We start from the raw sequence: 26,513 nt of genomic DNA on the forward strand, positions 1-26,513 counted from the left end.
CAGTAAATGGTATATGGCTCTTGATAGTCACAGGGATATCAGACTCAAGATTTGAGGTTCATGATTGGGGAGAGGTACAAGAGAGGGTACAAGTAAGGTGAGGTTGAGCCATGACCTGAAGAAGACAATTCTCAAGGTAAAATCTAAAGTCTTCATAAAGCATTTTTCATCATAAAACCGTATACTGTGTATATCAAATCCCTTGGTTTTGCCTTGACATATTTTTCCCAGGATTGTGGACATTGTGTGTGTGTGTGTGTGTGTGTGTGTATGTATATGTAATATATATTATATATATGCATATATCTCTGTGTGTGTATACATTCTACCACTAGCAAATCTTCCACCGTGAGGTGAATCATACACACATAAAACAATTCAGTTGTTTACCAGTTGACTTTACCTTTATTTCAGGTTTTTATAGTGACCATTTGTTTTTTAAATTGTGTATGATTTTATACACACATTTTTTCCTCTTGAAACTTAGCGTTCCATTAGAGCCAGACAAGCTTAGCCAATACCTTCATGTGGAACTATCTTTAGATTGATAAAACATAGCCTTTGTAGTGGATTATAAAAAGTACTGAAACTTTTACATTTGCTTAATTATTTCTCTCTAGTGAAGCTCTAGCAAGCATATAATTTTAGAAAAAATAGTTTTTAAAGATGTATTTTACCCTTCTATTTTAACTGTGCCTGTTTTATATGTAAATACATTATCTCTCTAAATATTTGAATGCCAAATTTTGCCTTTTTATTTTTCACACTTTTTTTTTATTTCTTCAGAGAGAGATTATAATTCATATATATGGTGCTATTATATTTTTTTCAAAATACTGTGTTTGTTTAAGAGGCAAAGGTGAAAACTCCTCCTTACTTGACTATTACATAAACTTTTTGAGGGGAGTCACAATGTCAATTATGTTCACAATTGTATTCCTACTATACAACACAGTACCAGGCATAAAATAGGTGCTCAAGAAACATGTTTTGAAAGAATAGATCATGAGAGCACATAAGCATTAAGTTCCATTTTTTTTCCTCATTCCATTTTGTAACTTAAAGTTGTAAAATGAACAGTATAAAATGCTAAAAAGGTGACCTGAAGAGAGCTATATTGTCCTACTTCCCCCCTACAAAGGCTATGCACTTGTTTCTGCTATGCTTGTTTCCATAACCAGGAGTACACATGCTTGTAAACACCTTTTAATGGAAGTAATAAATGGTTAATGTCATTCTCCCCAAATGGTAATGTAACCATTTGAGTATAAAAGACAATCTTTGGTAAAACAAAGACTGAGCTTCTCAGATCCTGCCAGAGGGTTCCTGGAATGGTCATTACTGCTGTCTCTGGCATAAGTCCTGCTCTTGGCTTGGGGGACAGAAGGAAGCTGGGTTGAGATATATCCATTCAGCCACTTAAGCAGAGATCTGTTACTACGTAAGACAGAAATTTGGTTAAACTTCAGTGGTTAGAAGCAGACAGAATTAAAGAATGGTATATACTTGAGAATAATTTATACTCCTTCTGTGTTAGTATGTATTTACAAATCTAGAACAGAATAGAGGTAGGGAATATTTCTGTAGCGTTTGAGAGTAGCGTATGCCTTCTAGCTTAAATATAGAAAATATAAGATAAATTTTGTAATATATATACATACTAACCTAAAATTTGGTGAGTTTTTCTATTGTCCCTTGCTTATTGCACACTTACTAAGGAAGGGGTGTGATTATCTGTTATTTTTCATTTCACCAAATTAATAATAGTTTATTTAGTTCAAATTTTTCCATTATATACATGTCACTATTTTGTGGACTGTTCTCAAATGCTGTTTGTCAATGAACAATAAATTGGACTATAACTGACATCACATCTAGTTTGTTATTCTCTCTGGAATTGAGCTTGACAATTTATATTATGATTAATGCAGTTTTCTAATTATTTCTCTTCCACTGATATTTCAAAATGATGGAATAAAAAGCATGATTAAATTGATTTAGTATCTAAAATAAAGTAGCAATAATAGCTTTACCAAACTTCATAATAAAAAAGAATTTAGACTGTGAAACATGGAACAAAGGATCAGAGTTAGTAAACTCACTGAACAAGTGAATATGACAAAGGGAAGGGCACACATCGGATACTTTTTTAACCACTGGAGCTGAACCCAAGAGCCCAGCATTGCTCTGAGTCTTTTTCTTTTTTTTCTCTTTCCTAGACTGTTCATTAGAGCTAATGCATGACTTCAGTCTACTCCATTAGTTAACCCTGGGTTTGGTAAATGTGTATGTTGCATTTCATTATTTTATACAGTGAAAATGAAACTGGATTAAGAATTTATTTAGGTAATAGACTATCTTTCTATAAATATTTTATGTTAAGTGATATTTCCTAGAAAAAAGAGCCTGCGTGCATCAGGCCTTTGACTGCACATGATTTATTGAGGAAGTGCTCTTCAGGGAAACCTGGAAAAGGAGATGAGGGAAGCATGGGAAAAAAGGGGAAGGGGGCAAGCAAAGATGTGGTCATATGGCCTCAGGGAAAGTCTACCCTTGGCTGACCCACTGGGCGGGTGTTACGTCCTTAGGGAATGAAGTACACCAGGGGGAGAGGAGGATCTGGGGGGGCACCAACATTGATGACCACACAGATAAAACCCAAGATAGTAGATTTAATGGCAACCATAATTGCCAAAAATTATTGCCAGTTCATTTGGTCATTTGACAGAAACAAAGAACATAATAGAGGAATTATTTTTTACATTTCCTTTTTATTCATTAGAAAAATTAGAACCTTATGTAGTCATTTTGCTTTCATATGTATAAATATTTTAATGTCTCTATAAATATTTTAACATTGTGTTTCATGTTCCTTCAAAATAATAAGTTTTTGCTAAAAAATTAATAAGACAAGAGAATGTAACCTTCAATTTCCTGATAGCATCACAAATGGTGATCAAGAGCCTTATAATTTTCAGGACCCTAGGATTTTGAAAGTAGTAACAGAATATGTTAAATTTAAAAAAAAAGGATTAGTAGGTAAAATAAATTTTAGTATAGCATGTAGGTATTTAAGAATAGAAGCATAAATTCTGGCTCTGCTATAACTCCCTTAAATTAAGCGTCTATCAGAAATTTCTTAGTATGTTATAGGTGTATTATATGTAATTTATATTCATTTATTAAAAATTTATTGAATATATTATTCTAAGAGTATGAAAGGCATCTAGGAAAGTGTATTGAATTGAACTACATTAAGATATGAAAACCACTAAGGACATCTCGTAAAGAAAGACATTCTCAGTAGAGGTAGGAGATGCTCACCTTTCATCTTTTCCATTCCCAACTCAGTTTTAGCATCTATATATTCCATTATACTTTATTTTTAATACTTGATTTATACTTCCTCAAAATAGGTGTCCTTTTTGTTCACCCATTCTTTATAATTTTCCTAACAATATTCCACACCTTTAAAGCACCATTTATCAATTATTTGCCTGAAGAAATTTAAATAAAAGCAGGAAACATTGATATTTGATTTTTTTCCTCTGAAAGTCAATAATATAATGGAATGAATGCTGGTTATTAATATTAGCTTAGATTAGAACTTCAAAAAAAGCTATATGCTTCTCTTTGTAGTAATTTTAGAAGTAGTTAGATTCTTCCCTTATCCATTTTTTTTTAACTTTTATTCAGTGCCTCTTTCTAAGGGCATTATTTATATGTGTGTGTGTGTATGTGTGTCTATCTTTTAATTTAGTTTCTAAAGTTTTCAATGCTTTCAACTACTATATTCTGCCAAGCTAAATAATTTTCTTAGGAATATTTAATCCATAGATCTTAATAAAACATGAAATATAGACAAAGAAATTGGTTTGGTACTTTTTCCTGCCTGTGTCAATAAAATCTGTTGAATTTTGTTACTAGTTAGGAATAGGGAAGTACATATCTTTTCAGGTAGTAAAGTGATAGAACATCACATCTCGGCCAAACTATTACTTGTAAACTTTAGAAAACTCAGCTATTTATCCCTATTGACAAATATAGGTGGTCGAAAGTATCTTATTTCTGGGACTGAAAAAAGGTAAAAGAATAGCTTTATATTATACTATAATTAAGATAGATAGTGCAATATCTAGTTGTTTAAGCACTGTTTTATTTATATTAAATTGCTATCCTTTAGCAGTTGTTTGCCCCAAGGATTTTCAGAAGACTGAAGTGTTTTATATTCACGGTTATATGCTGCAGTTAAATGTTCTATAAACATTAAAAAAAAAAAACCCACAACAACAACTTATAGCAATGAAGTGACTAGTATAATACTTACTTTTTGGTGTTGCTTTATAAAAGCTATTATTGTCATGTTTCCAGATATTGAGTTATTTGAGTGAACAGAGGAAATGTTTTGATAATGAATGGTTAAGTAAAATACTGTTTGGCACATATTCTTTTCTGTTCTTATATATCTGAAAGCTGATTGGGAAATAAAGACCTTCCCTTAGCTCTTGCTGACAAAATATGTTGAGGTTTATCCCAGACCTGTGCCTGACTCCCATATCCTTCACTAGTCTACCAAGTTGCTCAATGAAACATCATAAGTAGGTTTATGAACTTCATATGCATATTGCACAGAGAGTCAATTAAGCGTACAATAGTAATGAAACTTACTAGTTAAGTATAATATCAAATAAATACCTTTGACATTTCCAAAGATATCAAATACAACAGAAGATTAGGTCAACATCAGTAGTTTCTTCAATGCTGTAGAACAGGTCTCACTTAGGATCCTAAATATGCAAACTTAAGAATTCCGAATTGTTCTTGATTAGTAAGCAGAGGACATGTGAGAAGTAATGTCTAAATGAGTCAAGTGCTTGAGATGAAACAGGAAACCTGGAGAGAAGCCATCTGTTTTTACTGAAAAGAATAGCACCTCTCATAAAGGTTTTAAAATACATCATAAAAGATACTGTGAGCCTGTAGCTACTGAAGAAAAATGAAAACTAATAATTTTCAAGATCTGAGTCCTTTTTTCCCTGACTTATGTTATAATTATCCCAATTTCTATTTGGTGTTTTCAATTTCAACACAGGTGATAGAATCAAGGGAAGATTTTTGACAAATCTAAGTGCAGATTTAAAAAAAAACAATGCAATTGATCATTTTGTAGTCCATAGGGTGGTGATTGGGTGTTTATGCTGTTGTGTAAGATATGCCTCCCGCAAACCTTTTTATGACACTGTCACATTACCCATCTGACATGAAAAAAAAATGCATTTTATTTTGCCTCAATGAAACATTAGCAAAATTAACCAATTTTCTGCCTAACCAAATGCTAGATATCTAAGCTCAGTATTCCTTCATTGAATGAATATTTATTTATATGGTGACCTTCTAGTTTATTATACAAGCTTATTATACAATTCTTTTGACTATTAAAAGGGACAAAGTATAATTAAAATTATATTATGGTTTAAATATTTCTTTATTGATGAACAAACTGGTTTTACTATATTGGTAGAAATATAAAATGTCTTTTCAAAGACCATTTAAAAAATGATTGTTTTCAATATACAAAAATAACATCCCTGTGTTTTAAAACCAATACGTCTTTACAAATCCTTTATTTTGATTATATGAACACTTAAAATAACAAGAAGATTAATTATTCTTGATTTCTATTCACATACACTACTTAGTTAGCCCTGTAAGTGTCTAAGGTAACGTCATTGGTGTCTTTCTGAAACTGTTGATACTTCTAATTGACTGTCCCTATAGAGCATAATATTTTTGAGAAACTATATTCTCTAGTGTTTAAGGACCTGAGAAGCTCAGAGCACATTCTACTATGATAAATGGAGGATTGTACAACTTCGTTTTTCCTACTCTTTTTGCCCAAATATTTTTTCAGATATCTTTTTGCCTTCATTCAAACTACCTTTTTTCCCCACAGATATTTTTACATGACAAAACTCATCAAATTTGTTGTCTCTCTGCATCATTTTTAAATATTTTATCAAATTTTGATGCTGCAAACTTACAGACCTTTAATAGTCCAACAGCCTTCTGAAGATCTTGTTCTCTTATTCATCAATCTATTCACTTAATAAATACCAAATAATAACAAATGAGGGAGTAAACATTAAAATATATTAAATATGGTAAAAATGGAATTATAATGTCATTGCATTTAAAGTTAACTTCTTACTAAAGGAATCTCCTTAAGGGCCCTGCCCCAGCCAGCCCTTCCACAATGGTGTCCTACAATGTCTGTCTTTTTATCTATTCATATCTTCCCAGCCTTCTTTCCATTCCTAACTCATCAGTTAGCAATGGGGTTTTAATGAATGACAGTGGCTTTCTGTGTTCAACTTGCATAAGTAATAAATACTGGAGTTGCAAATTCAAATGCCCTGATCGTCAGGGCTATCTAGAAAAAGAGTGAAACATCTGGTATGAGATAATAGGGTGTGAATGAGGGTGGGGAGGAGGGAGCTGTGCTGAACCAGAGAGCATATCCCCTACAAAGAGACATCAAAATTCAGTTTAGTACTAAAATATCAGGAATGTGAAGTTAAGATACAACTTTGGCACAAATTCTGCACACGAGTCATCTATTTTGTGCTTTATAAATGGCGCATTAAAGCCGGAAACTGACATGACAGGAATGTTGAAAGGGCAGTGTGAGGAGCGAATTTTGGGCAAGTGCCATTCTGGAACATCTCTGTCACCTCGTAAACTTATCCACTCTCTAAAGGGTTGGTTCTCTCTGTTTTGTTATGAACACTAAAATGAAGGGGAGATAATAACTCCCTACACTCAAATCACAGCTGATAAAAACAACCAGAATCCTTGTACCACTTAGCACTCATTCCACCCAAACATTTAAGGCTCAAGAGAGCAAAAAACATAATAACACTTTCTGAAGTGTTAATGAAATGCTTGTTTTTGTGGTCAGGTTAGCCTTGACCAGCATGGGTGCACACAGACGTAAACCGCATGCTATATTTGTTGACTGGCTGACTAGCTTTGGTTTTTCATAAGGAAATGGTGTGTAAATGGGTACTTAACAAATATTCATTGTGGAAATCTTCAATGAATACACATATCATGAAGATACGAGAATCTATGAAGATTTTAGGAGATTTCTATATAGATACAAGGAACCAAGTTTTTTGTTTAGCTGATTGCCCCAATTACTGTTTACCTGAATTCCAGATAGCAGTAGCTTCCAAATTAGTCTTTACATTGGAATTACTTGGGGAGGTTCAAAGACAACTGATTCCTATGTCCCACTCCCAGCCATAATGCTTTAATTTGTTTGGATTGTGGCCTGGATGTTGGAATTTTTAAAAGGTTCCCAGAGATTCTAATATGAAGACATTTCCGGGACCATTTCTGTAAGGTGATTCCAGGAAGTTTGGCGTTGAGAATTTTTTGACGTAGGCTATGGAGTCATAACCATCAGTGTTAAAGCTGGAGGGAAACCAAGGGGAAGCATCTTTTGGTTTCCTCAGGTATAGTGCCGGTAAACTATGCAACAGAGAAGCAAGCATGACGGCCAAGGTGGATGACAGGAGGGCTGGCTTCCTCATCAAGTCACAACACCCCAAGGGCCCACACATTGCCACAGGTCAATGTAACCACGCAATAAATTTTACCTAACTTCCAGTGGTAAGCCTAGAATGAGATTTGGACTTCCTTTTGATACACTCAACAGATGACCCTAAAATTATACCAGCCTTGCTGAAGAGCTGATCCATATCTCTATCCCTGGGCTTGGGCTCAAATTACGCAAGAAGTTTGCTTCTGTAGATATCAGTCAGGGCAGCCATCCCTGCCCTCTACCCCCACCTCCTTTAAGCGCATAATACAGAGACAAGCATGTCATAATTTTGCCTATTTGATACAGTGTCATCTACATAAATTCCTTCTGATTCACCTTCCCACCAGCAAAGGACTTGCTCCCCCAATTCTCCATGTGCTTTAATTTGATTCTTTACCTCTCATTAAATGTTAGTAAGGATTGTTGCCATTCACCCAGTGGGTGGCTTACTTTTAGTAATTATTAGAGAATATGGCTGTGAACTGCTGTGAGATAAAAGATAAAAAGGATGTGGAATTATGACTGTTAATAGCGTTATCTAATTTAAAAAATTACAGTGTTTCACAAATGAGAACGTCTTAAAATACAGTTCCTAGTTTGCATTTTCTGAATGAAGACATTTTACTAATTTTTACATCTTTTTGTTTTTGTCATTCCCACAGCTCAGCAAAACATGAACTAATACCAAGATTGTATATTCAGTATTTTGTATAGCAAACTATTTAAGTGAGAGTTTTTTGTTTTAAATGAGGTCAGCTTGAAGTAGGCCACTTGAAGTATAAATATACCTGATGTTAATGTTATGTCATTTGTCAGAATTTCCACTGCTAATAGGAATTAAGATCTGAACTATATGAGTTATGTGTAGTGATGGCAATTCACAAGGAAAGTTTATATTCTTTAAGGAGAACTTATATCTCAGGTATAAGTATATCTCACCTTCCAAAAGGTGACAACATGATCTTAAGTGGATAAATCGTGGTCCCTGTTTACCAAAATAAGTGACTAAAAAGTAATGTTGAAAAATGCTGACCTTTAAAATGTCATCTTGACACAAAGTAGAGAATTTGAACTTTTAACTGCCATAAAACTTTGTCTCATAATTTTCCCTCTTGATGGGCTCTGAGTTCCAAATAGTATTAGAGTTCCTGTATCAGTAGTAGAGGTAAAAATAAGACACTCACTTAGTTTTCTTGTTACATGCTTTTAGTCCTGCTATTTTAGCAGATTCTAAGTTAAAGATTTTGCTAAAATACTAATTTGATATTTTCTACAATGGATAATATGTAGGAAAACAGGAAAGTGAGGGAGTTTGGGCCCAAACATGCCATTCAAGAAACGAAGTTGGCAAGCAGACGAGTAAAGATGACATTTTCCTAGTCAATGACAATTACCAGGCACCTCTCATCTGATTTTCCTGCTGTGTTATGTTGCCACAACAGTTCATTGACTTGTCTAAAAAGTAAAGCTTTTGAGTCAATTAAGGTGCAACAACAAAGGAATTCGGTAGCAGACTCAAGGGAATCATAGGTAAAGTGAGTGTAGATTTTAATTGAGAAGTTTTGAGAAAACAGCTGCCCAAGAACAACTTTTGATGCAAAGTGGATCTTGACAGCAGCTCAGATCCCTGATATTTCCGTCCTGTTCATTTGTCAACATAAAGGCGAGATAATGTCTTAAGGGATTAAGCAAACTCCATGGTTAAAAATATAGTCTGACATTTCTCGAATGCACTTGACAAGACTCCACATGACATTATATTAGTATTCTTTCCAGCTAAAAGAAGATTTTTAAGAGAGGCTGAGTTCTTTTATTCAAATTTAATCTTTGGTTGCCATGGTATCTTAAAAATATTAGTCATATATTGTTGAGTTTTAAATGTTGGGTATCAGATGGAAAATACTAAACTTTAGAAATGCTATTGTAAAAATTAAATTGCATTTGGGAACTTTAAAAAAAAATTAGCAAGTCCTGAAAAAGTCCATTAACAGAGACTCTGCACAATAGGAAAGTAATTATTGACCATGTTGTCAATAGCTGTCAGTGTCTGCCCTGCTCTTTGGAATTGTTGCTGTGGTACAGCTGGCCGACAGATTGTAGCTAATGTGCATGTGGAGAGGAAAGGTGGTGAGGGGGAGCAAGGGTTGCATCATACAAGATGCCAACAGCCTAAGTGACTGGGGTGATACATGTGTGACGGCTAGTGCTGGTGTGAAGAGGGATGGGAGGGAATTCTATGGTAATTGGGATGTTGAGAAGGGGGGAGGAGGTAAATGGATAATATTTAATGGAGGGAGAATTGGAGGGAATTGTAGACCGTGTTTCCCCGAAAATAAGACCTAACCGGAAAATAAGCCCTAGCATGATTTTTTTCAGGATGACGTCCCCTGAACATGAGCCCTAATGAGTCTTTTGGAGCAAATCTTACTCTAAGACTCCGCCTTATTTTTGGGGAAACACGGCAGGTCCTTGAATAGCATTTCAGCAGCGAGGGCAGTAAGTGGCAATCATTGTTAATCACCAAATATTGTAACCACTGTGTAGAAGGTTGGTACCTGTAGAGCTTCAAAGTGCTTCTCTTCCAATGCAGTGTCTGTTACTGCCTTAAAATCCCTGCCTCCTCCTTTGCCTTTCCTTCCCTTTGAGAAAAAGTATTTGGCAGCTTGTTGGACTCTACTTTTGTTCACTTTACTTTTAGAAACAACAGCCGGCAATGTTCAATCACATTATTTACTCTTTAAAAACCTTTACAAAGAAAAACAAAAACAAAAACTGCAGATGCTTTAGTTTTCTAAGAGAAATGCAAAGGTGTGAATGGTTAATCAGGCTGAAACAATTGCAGAGCTGTGCTTTTGAAAGCTTACCAAATGCCAGCCTCACGTTTGATGTTAGCATTATTTTCCCCCTAAACAGTGGGTCCATAATTTTTAATGAAGGCTTTGCCCACTCATGCTTGAAATTCATGAGTATAATGTGCAGCTAGATAATCACAAGATTTGGTGTCAAACTGTGAGGTATATAATTTCTGCATGCCTATGGATTAGCACTTGATATCCTAAAATATAAGACTATTTCCTGTTCTCCCTAAACATACCATTAAATGTAAAAGTGCTGACAAAATGATTATTAATTACTTTGTACCTTTGTTGAAATCATCAACAGAATTAACTTAATTGGGATGGTTCATGAGGTACTAAAAGTAACTTAAAAAAAGAATCTGAGTTACCAGATGCCTGGTGAGAAACAAAGTGCTGATGTGGAAATGATAGAGAAGGCACAGAAACAAATGTAGGCAATTTAGGGAAATGCTCTCTCCACCCAGGCTCCTAGTTTCAAATCAGAGGACGGATGAAAGCACAAAAACCTTGGCCAAAGGTAGGCTGAGAAAGAACTGGCAGATTGTAAATTAGCAGGACCCTGCCACTAACCTGGAAACAACATGACATTCCCTGAAGGTGTTCCAAGGATAAAAATAAATACTGAGAATGTGTAGAGATGTCCAAGCCACTCCCTGGAGTAAGGCTCATGCATTCATTGTAAGCAGCCTTAACTCTTTTCAATTGCCAAATCAATTGCATCATTTTACTGAACATTTAAATTACTTTAAATTGCTTGTGTATTAAGTAAATTTCCATGTATTAAATACAGAGCGTGCCAAAAAATGTATACACATTTTAAGAAAGAAAAACTGTATTAAAATTGTAATGCTAAATATATGCCGATAACAAAATATGAATACAAGTCATGTTTGACTTCTGCAGTGACAAGAGGTGCTCAGAGTGGTTACCATCAGCGTCCAGACACTTCTGATTATGGCAAACTTCTGCTTGAGCAACATTGACCAAAATGTCCACTTGTATACATTTTTTGGCACCCCCCTGTATGTATGTATGTGTGTGTATATAAATAGATATAGATGTATAGATATATACATATTTATATAATTTACATATAGAAATGTTAACATATAAAGATGCAGGTTTCTCAACCTCTCCCTTACTTTTTAAAATTTTTATTAAAACAAAATGATAAAAGGAAATGGTTACAGTGAAAAATAATCTATCAGTGAACTTTGTTTTAAGAAATGCTATTTATTTTATTAAATATTTGCATTGTACATAGTTTCTCAGGAATACAACTATTTAATAATGTTGGATTTTATTACACTGTTTAAGAAATTACTCTTCAATGTCCTGATTCATACTGGTTATTTGAAAGGTATTATTGTAGCTGTGATAGCAACAACAATAACATATAAAATTTATTGAGCTCATGTGCCAGAGCTCTTTTAAATGTTTTAAATCTATTGATTTATTTAGACCCAATGCTATAGATATATGTATTACTATTTTCATTTTACAGGTGAAGAAACAGAGGCATTGTGTACCAAAGATTACACAGTTATTAAATGATTATAATCGAAGTTTAATGAGCATTGGGCAATAGGGTTATTATGGATAGTAACACCTCATTTATTTGACACCAAAAATAGATTTTTTTCCACTTAATATTTAACATAAATGCAACTGAATCACTAGAAGTTTGTGACTAATTGCATTTTCATGAAAATGTTTCTGAAGTTTGTTGCCTTTTCCCCTATCTTAATAAACAACGACAACAAAAAGATAAAGATAAGTTAACCTTTTTATTTGTAGTGGAAAGAATGTTGAATTTGCCCAGTGCTGGGTTCAAATCTCAATCCTGTTACTTAGTAATTATCTGACCTGAACCTTAGTTTCCATGTTAGTAAAGTGAGATGAAACCTACATTCTTTAAATCATTTAGCATGGAACTTAGCATAAATGCTAGCTATTATTATGTTTATTGCTCCCGTATCCTTAAAAGGAAAGTGAGGATAACGTCCACTCTATAGGCATTTTGTGAATTAAATTAATAGAATTGTATGTGCCATCATTGCTAAATGCATCTGTGTATGAGACACACCCTAACACAGTGCTTAGTAAACATTCAATAAGCACAAAGATTGAATGAGTAAATGCAGGTAGAGCATTTAGAAAAGTGCTTGGCACAAAAGAAGAACTTGTTACATGTTAGCTATTATTATTACTGTAGTATCATTTAGTTTCCATCCTTCAGTTTATTGTCCTGTTATATTTATTCCCTATTCTTATTGATTTATGATTATGGTAGATTCATTCATTCATTCATTCATTCATTCATTCATTCATTCATTGTTATCGAATGCCGAGTTGTCCCAGGTGATGTGTTAGATCATCACCGAGATCCATAATTCAGTAAGCCGAGAATTATGTGGTGAGGGAGGTGGTGAGATCAGCTGTACGTGATGGTTTGAGGCATCTGTGGAGTATCAGGAGTGCAGTCAACAATTGGATACAGAAACTGGGCTCTGTACAGTCATTTGGGAATCACCAGAATCTGCCAATTATTTGAAACCATCACAGTGAGTTTAAAGACTAAGAAGAGGAGGGGGCTCTACTGGAGCCCCAGAGAACGTGGGCATCCTAGAGAACTACATACAAAAATAACTAAAAATAAAACGGAGGACGCCTAGTTAGAACCATAAGAAGAGAACCACAGTGACTCTGGTCACTGCGGGTGGGCAGAGCATTTGTGGTCCACCTGGCCTTCAAGCTCCCATTCACTTCTACAACAACTGATGTAGTGACCTTCTCTGGGCCTTCACACAAACTTTGGGGTGGGTGCTACTTCTTGGTCCCACTCTCTCTGCTTCCTCAAAAGTCCTTTGAATGAAGCAATCTGACTTCTCTTCAGGAGTGGCAATTGGCACCCTAACCCAACGTATATTTTTTTCTTTTTCCGCAGAGCTGAATAGTGTTAGAGAAGAAAACTTCTCTCTGATCTTTTCCAATAGAACTACTCCCTCATTTGTCACAAAACCTGTCTCTTAGCGCCTCAGGATTGGATCTAATGCATATCCATCAGCTGGCTGCTTGGGTTGCCCTGGTCCAGAAGCTTATGTGGCCAAAACCTTACTGCTTTCACAAGTTGCTATTACATCTTCTCCTTTTCTTCTGTCTTCCTGTCAGGTGTTATCTGTTTACTGTAGCATTAAGATTGAATGAATGAATACATGATTGAGATTATGTGGTTCTCAGATTGAATGAATACTGAGTAAATGAGTGGCCTTTGCACTTGTTCCATTGAAAATGTCTCTGATGTCATCTTGTTGCTGTTTTATAAAGGTAGACTCATGTGCATTTAGTTGTGTGACCTTCTGTGTGGGTATTACATACTTGCCTTAATCAAAATTAATTATTTTGCTCAACATCAGTATTCATCAAGGAAATGCAAATCAAAACCTCAATGAGCTATCACCTCACACTTGTTAGAATGGCTATTATCGTAAAGATAAGAAATAACAAGGGCTGGGGAGGATGTGGAGAAAAGGGAAGCTTCATGCACTGTTGGTTGGAATATAAATTGGTACATCCACTATGGAAAATAGTATGGAGTTTCCTCAAAAATTTAAAAATAAAGCTACCATATGCTCAGGTAATTTCACTTCTGGGTATTTATCCGAAGAAAATGAAAACACTACAGTAAGCCCTTACTTAATGTTGTTGATAGGTTCTTGGAAACTGCGAGTTTAAGCAAAACAACTTATAATGAAATCAATTTCACCATAGGCTAATTGGTGTAAACAAAAGTTAAGTTCCTATGGCATATTTCTGGTCACAAAAACATCGCCAAACTTCTAAATAAAGACTTAAACCACTTCTTATGTTAAACATTGAAATAAATATGAGCTATACATACATTTAAGAAAGAGTAATAAAAACAAGTAAGAATTCTTTTCCAACCTGCTTATTCCGGTTCAGAGTAGAGGGTGGCGGGAAGCCTATCCCAGCAGCTCAGGGTGTCAGGCAGGAACTCATTCTGGACAGGCTGCTCTTCCATCTCAGGGGCACTTACACACACACACACACACACACACTCACACACACACACACACACCCACACTCATACTGGAACAATTTAGACACACCAATTCACCTCACATATACACCTTTGTAATGTGGGAGGAAACGGTAGCGTTTAGAGAAAACCCACACCAATGTGGGGAGAACATGCAAACTCTACACAGACAGTGGCCCCAGCCAGGAATCATTTTTTTTTTCCCTCATCAATGTTATAAGGAGACAGCATTGAACGAAACAATGTTATTTGAGGACCTGTTGTAACTCAACAAGATATATGCATCCTCATAGTCATTGCAGCATTATTTACAGTACCCAAGATATGGGAACAGCCAAAGTGTCTACTGATGGTTGAATGGGTAAAGAAATTGTGATATATATATTTACAAAGTGGAATATTATTCAGCCATTAAAAATAATGAAATCTTGCCATTTGCAACCATACAGATAGATCTTGATGGAGTTACGGGAAATGAAATAAGTCAGAAAGTAAAAGACAAATATCATATGATCTCTCTTATATAAATTTTTTTAAAAAAAACTCAGAGAACAGATTGGTGGTTGCTGGAGGCAGGGGATAGGAGGGTAGGTGAAATGGGTAAACTTTTTTTTAAAATAATTTTTTTTGTTGTTGTTGTTGAAATAAATTGAATGAAGACTTAAAAAATTAATTATTGAACCAAAGATAAAAAACCAACCTCTTCCAAGTGATTTTTGTACCCTAGAAAACTCTTCACTCATACTCAGTGTATTTTGACCCGTCAGCAGCATTGAATAAATGCATATGGGTAATTCCTGCAACACTAGCCTGTGGACCAGGATGCTTCTGGCCAGCCACAGCTGTCTCTTCTGGCGCACTTACATGTCTGTTGCAGAGACTTAAAGAAGGCATTGACATTTGAAGAAACCAGCTGGAAAAACTTAGAGGTGGCTTGCTACAAAGCTTATATATTCTTTGGAAGAAAGAGAACAGTTTAGTAAATCCATAATGTTTGCATTTTAGTAGAAGTCTAAATACCAGCCACATTTAAGAAATAAGGTAAAAAAAATCTTAAGCAGCGAGCATGTCATTTTTAAATTGCTCACCAATGTTTCCATGCATTCTTAATACCTTCTGTCCACAAGATGATTCTGTGACAGCATTTAGGGACATAGAGAGCTTAAAAATGCTCCAAAATCATTTTTTTCTTTTTCAGGATGAGCTCTACATTTCTTATTCTACATCTCTATCTTTAGTTAAGTCTGCATTTCTGAAATGATCTTTCTCTGAAGTTATACAAAATATAATAGAATCAGTCAGTAAATAAATTCTTATCTTCGCATGCTTTGCCTGAGAAGCAGTAGGTAAATGTGTGACACCCTTGAAAGCACTCTGATAAAGACTTTTGATAGTCACTCGTTTTATTTGTGAGAATTTATAGCATTTGAACATGAAAAGCAAAAAAGCTGGCCTTATTTTACTTAAGCCAAAATGATGATTGAAAAAGCTGTTTCACTGACCCCTCCATTAATGAAATGGTGAGCACCACCAAAACGTACTAATTTCAGTAACATTGTTGGGTTGCCACTGATGAAGCAGTGTTCAGAAATGAGAGCTCTGCGCAACATTCTGTGTAGCACCCTGATTACTTTTCATGTTTTAAGACAAACATAGGTCATCTTGTAATGTTATTTAGAATTATTGAAGCCACTCACAATAATATGCCAAGTCAACTGGATTCTGTTCTCAAGTATTTCTGTTTGTCTTCATTTAGCATTGAGCCCTGGATTGAAACAACTTCTTATGTTCCCCCTTCTTGAGAGGGATGTCACATTCATTGAAATGGCTCCCAGTGACGCTGGGGTCATGGGGCAGAAGCTGGGGTAGGACTGGGCAAAATGTCTTCTCTGTCCTCCATGGTCCTAGAATGAATGGAATATACAGTGGAAGGAGAGAGAACTAAGAGACAGCACATAGGAGTCAGAACACAAGCCAAAGCCACAGAACCATATCATTCTGTGGGTCTGCACAAAAACTCTAGCCAAAGACAACAGGATGAAAATATATACTGTAATAGAACAAGCATTTTGAAATGGAGGGAATAACCATGGAAGGTTCCTTAAGCTCTGGAGCAGAATAAGAGGATTTCTGAATTAGGGAGCTAGTAATCTTAGCCTTGGTAGAGTGGGCAAGTGAAGCAGAAAATATAAACACAGTGATCCTATTGATACTCGGAGAATTGCTTAAACCATGTTCTGGATGGTGTATTCGAACCACGTGGTTAGTAGCGCTAACACCTTCAATTGAGTTAAAAAAAAAACAAACACGTAGATCTACAAAAATAGACATTTTGGGGGGTTATTACTAGTAATTTTTGTGGAAGAAATGAAGTTTTACATTGTGTTTGGAACAGATAGGACAAAACCAACTTGAATCTCTTTAATACAAACAGTCTTTGGGGGAGAGACAGCCGAAACATTGGAAATGCTGGCAGTTCGGCAACGAGTTCACAGTATTTATGGAGGTGAATTACACAAGACTGGTCTTTTTCTAAGTGGACAAATCAAATTTTCTAAAATAAGCATGTTTTACTGCTTAAGTGGTCATGTTGCTACCAGCCTGGCAGTTAAAAGATTATATTTATTAGCCCTCTAGTCATACTCTTATGTTCACACAAATTTAACCATTCTGCAAAATCTTCTTCCTTATTGAATGTATAAGAGCAATTTTAGTACAAAATTCTTCAATTACTCCATCTTTGAAATTAGCCTCTCTACCTTACATTCTTGTGGAACCATCACCACCATTAATCTACACAACTTTCTCATCTTTCCATACTGAAATCTATATCCATTAAATAACAAGTCCCCATTTGCTCCTTCCCCAGACCCTGGCAAGCACCATTCTACTTTCTGTCTATAAATTTGACTATTCTATGTACTTCATATAGTAGAATCATACAATATTTGTCTTTTTATGACTGGCTTATTTCACTTAGCATAATGATCTCAACATTCATTTATGTTGTAGCATGTGCAAGAACTTCCTTCTTTTTTAAGGTTGAATAATATTCGTATTCCACTGTATGTATGTACCACATTTTGTTTATTCGTTTATCTACTGATGGGGATTTAGGTTGTTTCTATCTTTTGGCTATTGTGAATGTTGGCATACAAATATCAGTTCAAGTCCTTGCTTTCAATTCCTTCCCCAAAAGTGAACTTGGTGGATCATATGGTAATTCTATGTTTAATTTTTTAAGGAACTATCATACTATTTTCTATAGTGGCTGTACCATTTTATATTACCAGCAGCAATGCACAGGGGTTCCATTCTTGTCGACTTTTATGATTCTATCTATCTATCTATCTATCTATCTATCTATCTATCTATCTATCTATCTACCTATCTATGCAACAGTCATCCTATTGAATGTGAGTTGATATTTCTTTGTGGTTATTTGCATTTCCCCAATGATGGATGATGTGCATTTTTTCATGTGCTTATTGGTCATCTATATATTTTCTTTGGAGAAATGTCTATTTAAGTCCTTTGACCATTTTTAATCAACTTTGTTTTCTGTTGTTGATTTGTAGGAGTTCTTTATATATTTTGAATATTAACCTTTTATCAGATATATGATTTGCAAATATTTTCTCCCTTTCCATGGGTTGCCTTTCACTGTTGATAGTCTCCCCTTATGCACAAAAGTTTTTAATTTTGATGAAGTCCAATTTAACTACTTGTTTTGTTGCCTGTGCTTTAAGTGTCATATCCAAGAAATCATTGCCAATGTCATAAAGCTCTTCCCTTATGTTTTCATCTATTTTTTATAGTTTTAGCTCTTGTATGATTAGCTTTTTGATCCAGTTTGAGTTTTGTATATGGAGTAAGGTAGGGTCCAACTTAATTTTTTTTTTTGTATGTGGGCATATAGTTTTCCCAACACCATTTGTTGAAAAAACTGTCCTTGCCCTGCTGAGTGGTCTTGACATCCTTGTAGAAAATCCTTTGATCATATATGCGAGGTTGATTGCTGGACTCTCTTCTATTGGTCTGTATGTTTCTCTTTATTTGGTCTATATGCCAGTACCACACTGTTTTAATTATGATAGCTTCACAGTAATTTTCTTTTTCTTTTTTTTGGGGGGGAATATTGGGGAACAGTGTGTTTCTCCGGGGTCATCAGCTCCAAGTCGTTGTCCTTCAATCTAGTTGTGGAGGGTGCAGCTCAGCTCCAAGTCCATTTGCTATTTTCAATCTTAGTTGCAGGGGGTGCAGCCTACCATCCCATGTAGGAACCAGCAGCCTTGTTGTTGAGAGCTCACACTGTAACCAACTGAGCCATCCAGCTGCCCCTTCAGAAGCTCAATGGCAGCTCGTTTTCAATCTAGTTGTGGAGGGTGCAGCCCGCTGGCCCATGTGGGAATTGAACTGGCAACCCTGCTGTTCAGAGCTCGTCCTCTGAACTGAGCCATCCATCCACCCTTCATAGTAATTTTCAAAAGCAAGAAGTGTGAGACCTGAAAGATTTCTTCCAATTTATGCTTCTTTGCAATAGTATTTTTTTAAACTTTATTAAAGTTTTTTTAAAGTTTATTGGAGTGACAATTGTTAGTAAAGTTATATAGGTTTCAGTTGTACAATTCTGTAATACATCATCAATATATCACCACCCAGAGTCAGTTCTCCTTCCATCACCATACGTTTGATCCCTTTTACCCTCATCTACCCCTCGTCCCCCCTTACTCTCTGGTAACCACTAAACTATCTTTGCAATAGTATTTAATGTCATAATAAAAATGCTTTTCTCGTTCAGAGGGCCAACATGTCACTTTCTCAAGAGGTTATCTCTGACTACCCTATCTAAGTTAGACTTATCTCAACACTGATATTCTCTATTTTATAAACCAAACACCATAATAGAGAATATCAGGGGATGGTGATTTAGAGGGGATGGTCAAAGGCAGTGTCTTGAGACAGTAATATATTTGGTGAGACCAGAAATCTGAGAAGGAGACAGGCAGAAAGAAGGTGGAGGGAAGACTGTTCCAGGCAATGGGAATCCTGTGTGCAAAGCCCTGAGACAGCTACGAGATTGGTGTACTCAGGAAACCCAGGGAAGAACAGTGTGGATGGAGCACAGTGGGTGTAGCAGAGAAGTTTGGAAGATAACATTGGGTGGTAGGCAGTGGCCATATCAGGCAGAATCTTGAGGACTTTGTTAAGAAGGATGGATTTTATGCTCGGGAAGAGCAGAAAGTCACTGGAGGACAATTTTCGGTGGTTGTTTTGGCACTCTTCATTCTGTTATTTACTGCCTGTGTTAGTTTTCTAGAGCTGCCATAACAAAGCACCACAAAACAGGAGACTTAAAAGAACAGAAATTTATTCTCCCACAATTTTGAAGGCCAGCAGTCCGAAATCAAGGTGTTGGCAGCACCATGCTCCCTCCGAAGCCTCCAGGGGAGGATCTTCCTTGTCTGTTCCTAGCTTCCTATGGCTCCAGGCATTCTTTGGCTTGTGGTAATATAATTCTCACCTCTACCTCCATCTTCACATGGCTGACTTTTCTCTGTGTATCTCTTTATTTTGGTATCGTAGTCTTCCTGTGTCTCTCTGCTCTTATAAGAACACCAGTCATATTAGATTAAGGGTCCACCCTATTCCAGTAAGACATTTTAATTAGTTATATTTACAAAGACCCTATTTCCAAATAAGGTCACATTTTAAGGTATTGGGGGATAGAACTTCACAATATATTTTGGGAGAACATAATTCAACCCATAACACTGCTTCTACTTCTTTTTTTTTTTTCACACCTGTATGGATCAGGATTGTTTTTACAATGGATTTTTGTTAACTGGGGGGCCCTTTGACGTGATGTCTAGTTTGGCTGCCTTCTTTTGAATTAGAATTTGTATGTTTCCATACATTTCTGAGATGTATGTAATTTCATGAATTGTCTCCTTGGCATTTATCCTTTGATCATTTGGAACACTAAAAATGTTCTTGTTATTATCTATAAACTGTTAATATTGAAAGAGATTAATGCTTCATGTCACATTTTCTGCACGAAACTTTCTAGTTTGTTTTTGGACCTTTAAATATTTATTTTTATAAAATTTCACATTTCAAAAAATTTTTGTCTTTGAAATATGTTTCACAAATTTTGAGCATAGAAATCTCTCTTTATCAAGAGATCAGATAAATATCCTACCTATATTTCCTTCTAATTTTTTATGGGTAAATTTTTTATATTTAAATATATTTAATGCTTATTTTTCCTAATTATTAAAATGATGCATTACATATTTATTTATAAATGTGAAAGAAATGGTTAATGTTTAAAAATGCTCAGAGAAGCTCAAAGAGAAAACAGTTTTCCATACACACATCTGTGACCTATGGGTAACTACTTTTAACATTTGGCTTATTTATTTTCAGGCTTTTTTCCATGCAAATATTTTAACCATATTAATGTAACTCTCTGTTTACAATTTTCAGAGCCTCATTTTTCTTGACATTATGATCCCAGAATGTTATTGAATACACATTGTAAATATTCTTAAAGATTGCCAAATGTACCATCACATGGTTATACTTTAATTAAAGAGTCAGAGAACTATGACCATGGGCCAAATCTAGCCTACTATTGGTTTTTGTAAGTAAAGTTTTATTGGAACACAGCCACACTTGTTTGTTTACATATTGCGTATGGCTGCTTTTATGCTACAATGGAAGAGTGGAGAAGTTGTGACAGGGACTATATAGACCAAAGCTCCTAAAATATTTAGTATCTAACCATTTACAGAAAAAGTTTGCCAGCCTCTGCTCTGATATACTTAACTGTTCTTTGAATTTTGTGCTTTAAGTAGTTTACTTTTTTTTTTCCTTTAATGTATAACTGGCAATGAAATTTTTCTAATTTTTTTCTTTACCTTGGATTTTCTTAGGACAGAATTTTGAATATCCGAATACATTCATTCAATCATTCATTCATTCATTCATCATTCCTTCTTTCAACGAAAATGTATTGAATTTTATAACTAGTATTGTGTCAGTTTCTGAGAATACACTTTCAAACAAGATACACATGGTTCTTACCTTCATGAGTTTACAATTTAGCAGGAAAAACAAACATATTAAAATGTGTTGAGCATTTTGACAAACATTGTACAGATCTTATTTAGTGAGATTATCCCACATCAGAACATCCTGGTTTAAACTGAGGAGGTCAGGTAAGTCCTCTTTAAAGGAAATGGTGTCACCTGAAGAATGAAAGTCGATCGGCCGGTTGCAGAGCAGCACTGCCAGCAGAGCATGGAGTCTCAGGGAAAGGAACAGGACGCTTGAAAATGCAAAGAGAAAGATTCAGAGAAGTACAAGGACCTCGAAGTCGCACAATGTTGGCAGAAGCAGCAGGAGTGAAGGGGAGATATATCTGGAGAGGTTGAAGGACCAGGTTTTAAAGAGGTTTTTTTTTTTTAAAGACATGGTAACTATTTTGAATTCTGAAAGTCTAAGTAACTATTGACGCAGATTTGCACACTACTTTGGCTAGAAAATGGAATATGTTTTGGAGAAGATGAAGAGTCAATGCAGAGACATTGGGCATTCAAGGCAAATAAGATAGAGCTTATACTAAGGTAGTAATGGTAGAGACAGAGAGAAGGGCACATATTTGAGAGTAATTTTGGGGGTTGGATTGGCAGAATTTTTTGCTAACTAGTGGTGGGAGTTAAGAATGGGGAGGAACCAAGGGTTCCCCTAGGTTTCTGGCTTGTGAAGCTGGGTAGACCTCAGACAGGGAACATTGGAGGAGGCAGAGTTTATTGGGAGTGGGGATGGAGATTATGATGTTGAGTGTGACGTGGCTAAAAGATGCATAGATGAAAATGTCACAAAATAGCTGAGATAGGCCAGCCCAGGCCTAAGAGCCTGTAACAGGTGAGAGTACAGTTCTAGAGGAACGTATTCAGACAGTTGTGGCCAACAGATAATTATAGACATCATGAGACTTAGTGAGCTTACCTAAGCATAGAGTGTAGAGTGAGGTGAATATAATGGCCTAGGATAAAGGCCCAAGGAACACCACCATTTTTTTTTCAGATAAAGGAGGTAGAGCTGGAAAAGGTAGATTGACAAAGACTGACAACACAAATGAAAGAAATCAGAAAAATGATACCATAAATCAAAGGAAAGAGAATTTTAAAAGGATAGGTAGCCAACTGTGACAAATGCTGCTAAGAAGTCATACAAGCAAAACACAGGCAAAGAGATCATTGATGTGATTGAAATGGATGGCCTTTACTGATATGTATGAAGTTATTACAGTAGAATTATCATATAGAAATGATTTGGAGATAGTTGGGTTAAGTGGGAGGTGAAGATAAGGAACAGCAAGGGTATATCATTTATTTAAGAAGTTTGTGAAAGAAGAGAGATAAGATAGAAGCTCAAGGGGGAGATGGGGCTAAAGAAGGTTTTTTGTTTTTTTGTTTGATTTCTTAAGAAAGAAGAGGCTTAATTTCATACATATTTCAAAATTTCTTCTCAAACATTATTCCTAATTTGTGCTTCCACCATTGGTATGTGAAAGTGCTTGCATCACTTAGGGCAAACTAGAATGGAACATTATTATTTGTAATCAAATTGAAGCTCTGCTAGAGCAGAGATTTTATTTTATTTTTATTTTTTTTATCTCTTTTGTTCTTTGCTGTGTACTCAGCACCTGGAACAGTGCTTGGTACATAGTAGGTGCTCAATAAATATCCACAGAATGAATGAATAAATGAATGACTGATACGTATTTGTAAAATTAAGATGTATAAATGATATCTTATTATTGCTTTAGTGTGAAAGTCTTTTTTAACTAGTAATCTCATGCCTAGAGATCCCCATTCAATTGCGAACTCCTCGATGGAAAGAGCTATGCTTTGTTGATCCATGGATCCCTATGATCATATACAGAGTTTAGCACTTAATAGGCTCTCCAATGTGTTGGTGAAGAATGATGAACTTTCTGCCTCACATATGGGAAGAAAGGAAGAGAGTTCAAATAACTTAACCTAGAGTTTAAGGGGTATTGGGCAGAGAGCTGGTTTTTGGCTCTTAAACTTTAGTTTACTTGAACCTAAAAACATTTTCCCCTTTTAAAATAATCCTATTATTATTTTAACGGGGGATTAAAATCTGGTGGTTTTCATTTGACTCTGGCCAGTTCGTGTTCAGCATTATGAGGTGCCCCTAGTACAGTGGAGTTCCAGCTGGTGATAAAGATAATGCTCTGCGATGGTCTCAAGATACTTCAAATGCTGTCCTTGAAGAATTTGATAAAACACAGGAAGAGAATGACAAGGTTAGGATTAAAAAACCAGCAACTGAGGACTGGTACAGTATCATGGAGGGCTAGCTCAGAAAGGAAAGGGGCAAAGTTATGCGTGACTTACACGAAACCTAAGTCAGTCATGTTCCTCATGTTGACAAACTGCTGTCCCAGCTGCATTTTTTCAAATTAACAAAAATCAAGCCTACAAACGATTAAAGATATACATGTGGCATCTGCAGCAAAAAGTCCAGGGCTGTTTCTTACTGGTTTTTTGTAGGGCATTCTATTTACAATGCAGTACAGACTATTTCAGGAGGAAAATACTGCTTTAGAACAGAAAGATACACAAGTATTTTGGGCTAAATGGTCAAGTGTCTAATTTCTGCAAACTTTGCTAAATGAAAAAAATATGCTGGGCAAAATATTATTGAGTATTCATCTTCCTTTTCTTCTTTACACAAAAAGTTTACTGTTATGGCTCATTTAAGGCTCAATGCAAAATGAACAAGCTCTTTGCAGAAAACAACATACCCTTTCTGCACACATAATCACAAACCTGTATTGTAATTGAAATATTTATGTATTTATAGCTTATTTGTGTTCTGTGTTTGCCTGTGGCTGGGCCTCTGCAGGTAGAGTGAAGTGGATTGTTGAAAATTTAATTAGTGGTGGTGAGCTGGGTATACTCAGGCTGAAACACCTCATATTTCTTCTCTTCTTAGATCTTTGCCTCACCCAATACACAATGCCTCAGGAGAGTTATTAATAATTCAGTCTTCACAACTTACAAAGTGGGGGCTGATTAGGGTATAGATTGATTAGAATTACAGTTACAAATCATTTAATTATAGTTTCTCAGTTTTAAAAAAGAAAGTAATAATTATCTTATTAATTTCAATGATTGCTGGATTGTTCTCTACAACTTTGCCAGTGAATTGTCTAGAATAGGCTTGGATGCTTCCAGTGTAGGAGCTCTCATTACCTTATAGGAAAGCCTAGTCTAGCTCTTGACAAGTCTGAATATTTGAAACTTTTTCTTTATAGCGATCTGAAATCACTGCTCTTGAGCTTATATTTTATGATTGTTGTTCCAACTGCTGCAGCCATATTAAAACTTCCTCTTTCATATGACACACTATTATAAATGTAAAAATATATAATATAATTCACCTAAGTATTTTCTTCTCAGGGTAAACATCTGCAATGTAAGTCATTTCTCAATTGACTTGATTTCAAGATGCTTCAATACCCCAGTCACTATTTTATCAATATTTTTCTTAAAATGTGGATTCCATGAAGGAATTCATTACTTCAGCTATGGACTGACCAACACAGAAAAGAACTATATTATCACTTCTCATGTTTTAGATACACTGTTTATATAGCCCAAGATTGCTTTTGATAATCACGTCAATTTACTGATCCATGTTGAATATACTGAAAACTATACTTTGTCACATGAAGTAATGCTAAGCATGTCTCTCCCATTCCGTACCTGTTTAATTGGTTTATTGGCTATTATGATAAAATTTACATTTAACCTTATTTAATTTTAACTTGTAAGATCCAGGCAATTTCTCTGACTTTTAATATATGCTTTGATCTTTTTCTCTCATCTAGTCTACTTATCAGCTCCCTGTCACCTGCAGGTTTGAAGCGTAGAACTTTATCATCCAATTCATTGATTGATAAATTAAACCTCAGCATTTCCTCTAGGTGGGCATCCATCCTTTCATTAATCAAACTCTTTGGATAAGGTCATTCAACCAATTTCAAACCTATAAATATCACATTGTACTTAAGAGCATGGGTTGAAAAGACGAGATCCTAGGCTTGATTCCCAAACCTACCACATAAAAGATGTAGTATTTTAATTACCCTTGATGAATTATTCAATCCTTCAACATTATAGCTTTCTTACATTTAAAAAGAAATAACATATCTACCTCTCAGAGTCTGGGAAACACTTTAAAAGGGCTGGAGTATGTAAATTGCTTAACATAATGCCTGACACATAGTAAATACTCAGTTAGGACTGGCTATCTTCATCATCATGTTATTAAGGAAACACTAGCTGCAATAACAAATAGCCCCAGTATTTTAGTGTATATTTCAGTAAGTGGTTGAAGGTATCTCATAGCCTGGTTCTACTGATTGACAGAAGTATGATGAGTTGGCCAGTGGCACATCAATCTTAAACACAGAGAGAACTTCCTTTGCTGTATAGTTAAAAAACTTTTTAATCCAAATTGTTCATTTAAAATAATTCTAGGCCTATTAGTTGCCTTCCTTATCTTAGTATGTATCTTTACTTTTTTCATATTTTATAATGTTAAAATAGTCCTATGGACATGATTATAACCATTTATAACCATAAATCCTGCATGTAATCATGTAGGATTTAGAATACTGAGATAGCTATAAGAGAAAGCAAAAGCATTGTCAATAATCCTCAGTTAGAGATAATAACAGTTTAACCTGTGATGTATTTGTAATATTTTTCCCAATCATATGCGAGAATTATTATTAATGGCCATGTTACATTATTTGGTAAGTATCTAGATAGATCATTGTTCATTCAGGTCTGTGTAACTGTTGTAGCTTGTGCCACAGTATACTGTGGTGCAGTCTTAGTGCATTTATTGCTCTTTTAATTTCTCATACTTATTTACGTGG

General features: G+C 35.3%; 1 protein-coding gene and 1 non-coding gene across 5 annotated transcripts in view; both read left to right on the forward strand.

Annotated features, from left to right (window-relative positions):
- The window catches only part of TMEM117 (transmembrane protein 117), a 388,102-nt gene that overhangs the window by 204,702 nt on the left and 156,887 nt on the right, over positions 1–26,513 (forward strand). The gene's annotated exons all lie outside the window — the stretch shown is intronic.
- On the forward strand, positions 5,159–5,261 carry LOC117029508 (small nucleolar RNA U13). Its single transcript, XR_004424245.1, has one exon. It is a non-coding gene; the product is annotated as a small nucleolar RNA U13 (small nucleolar RNA).

Source organism: Rhinolophus ferrumequinum, chromosome 10 (genome assembly GCF_004115265.2).
Source record: "Rhinolophus ferrumequinum isolate MPI-CBG mRhiFer1 chromosome 10, mRhiFer1_v1.p, whole genome shotgun sequence".
Taxonomy (NCBI): domain Eukaryota; kingdom Metazoa; phylum Chordata; class Mammalia; order Chiroptera; family Rhinolophidae; genus Rhinolophus; species Rhinolophus ferrumequinum.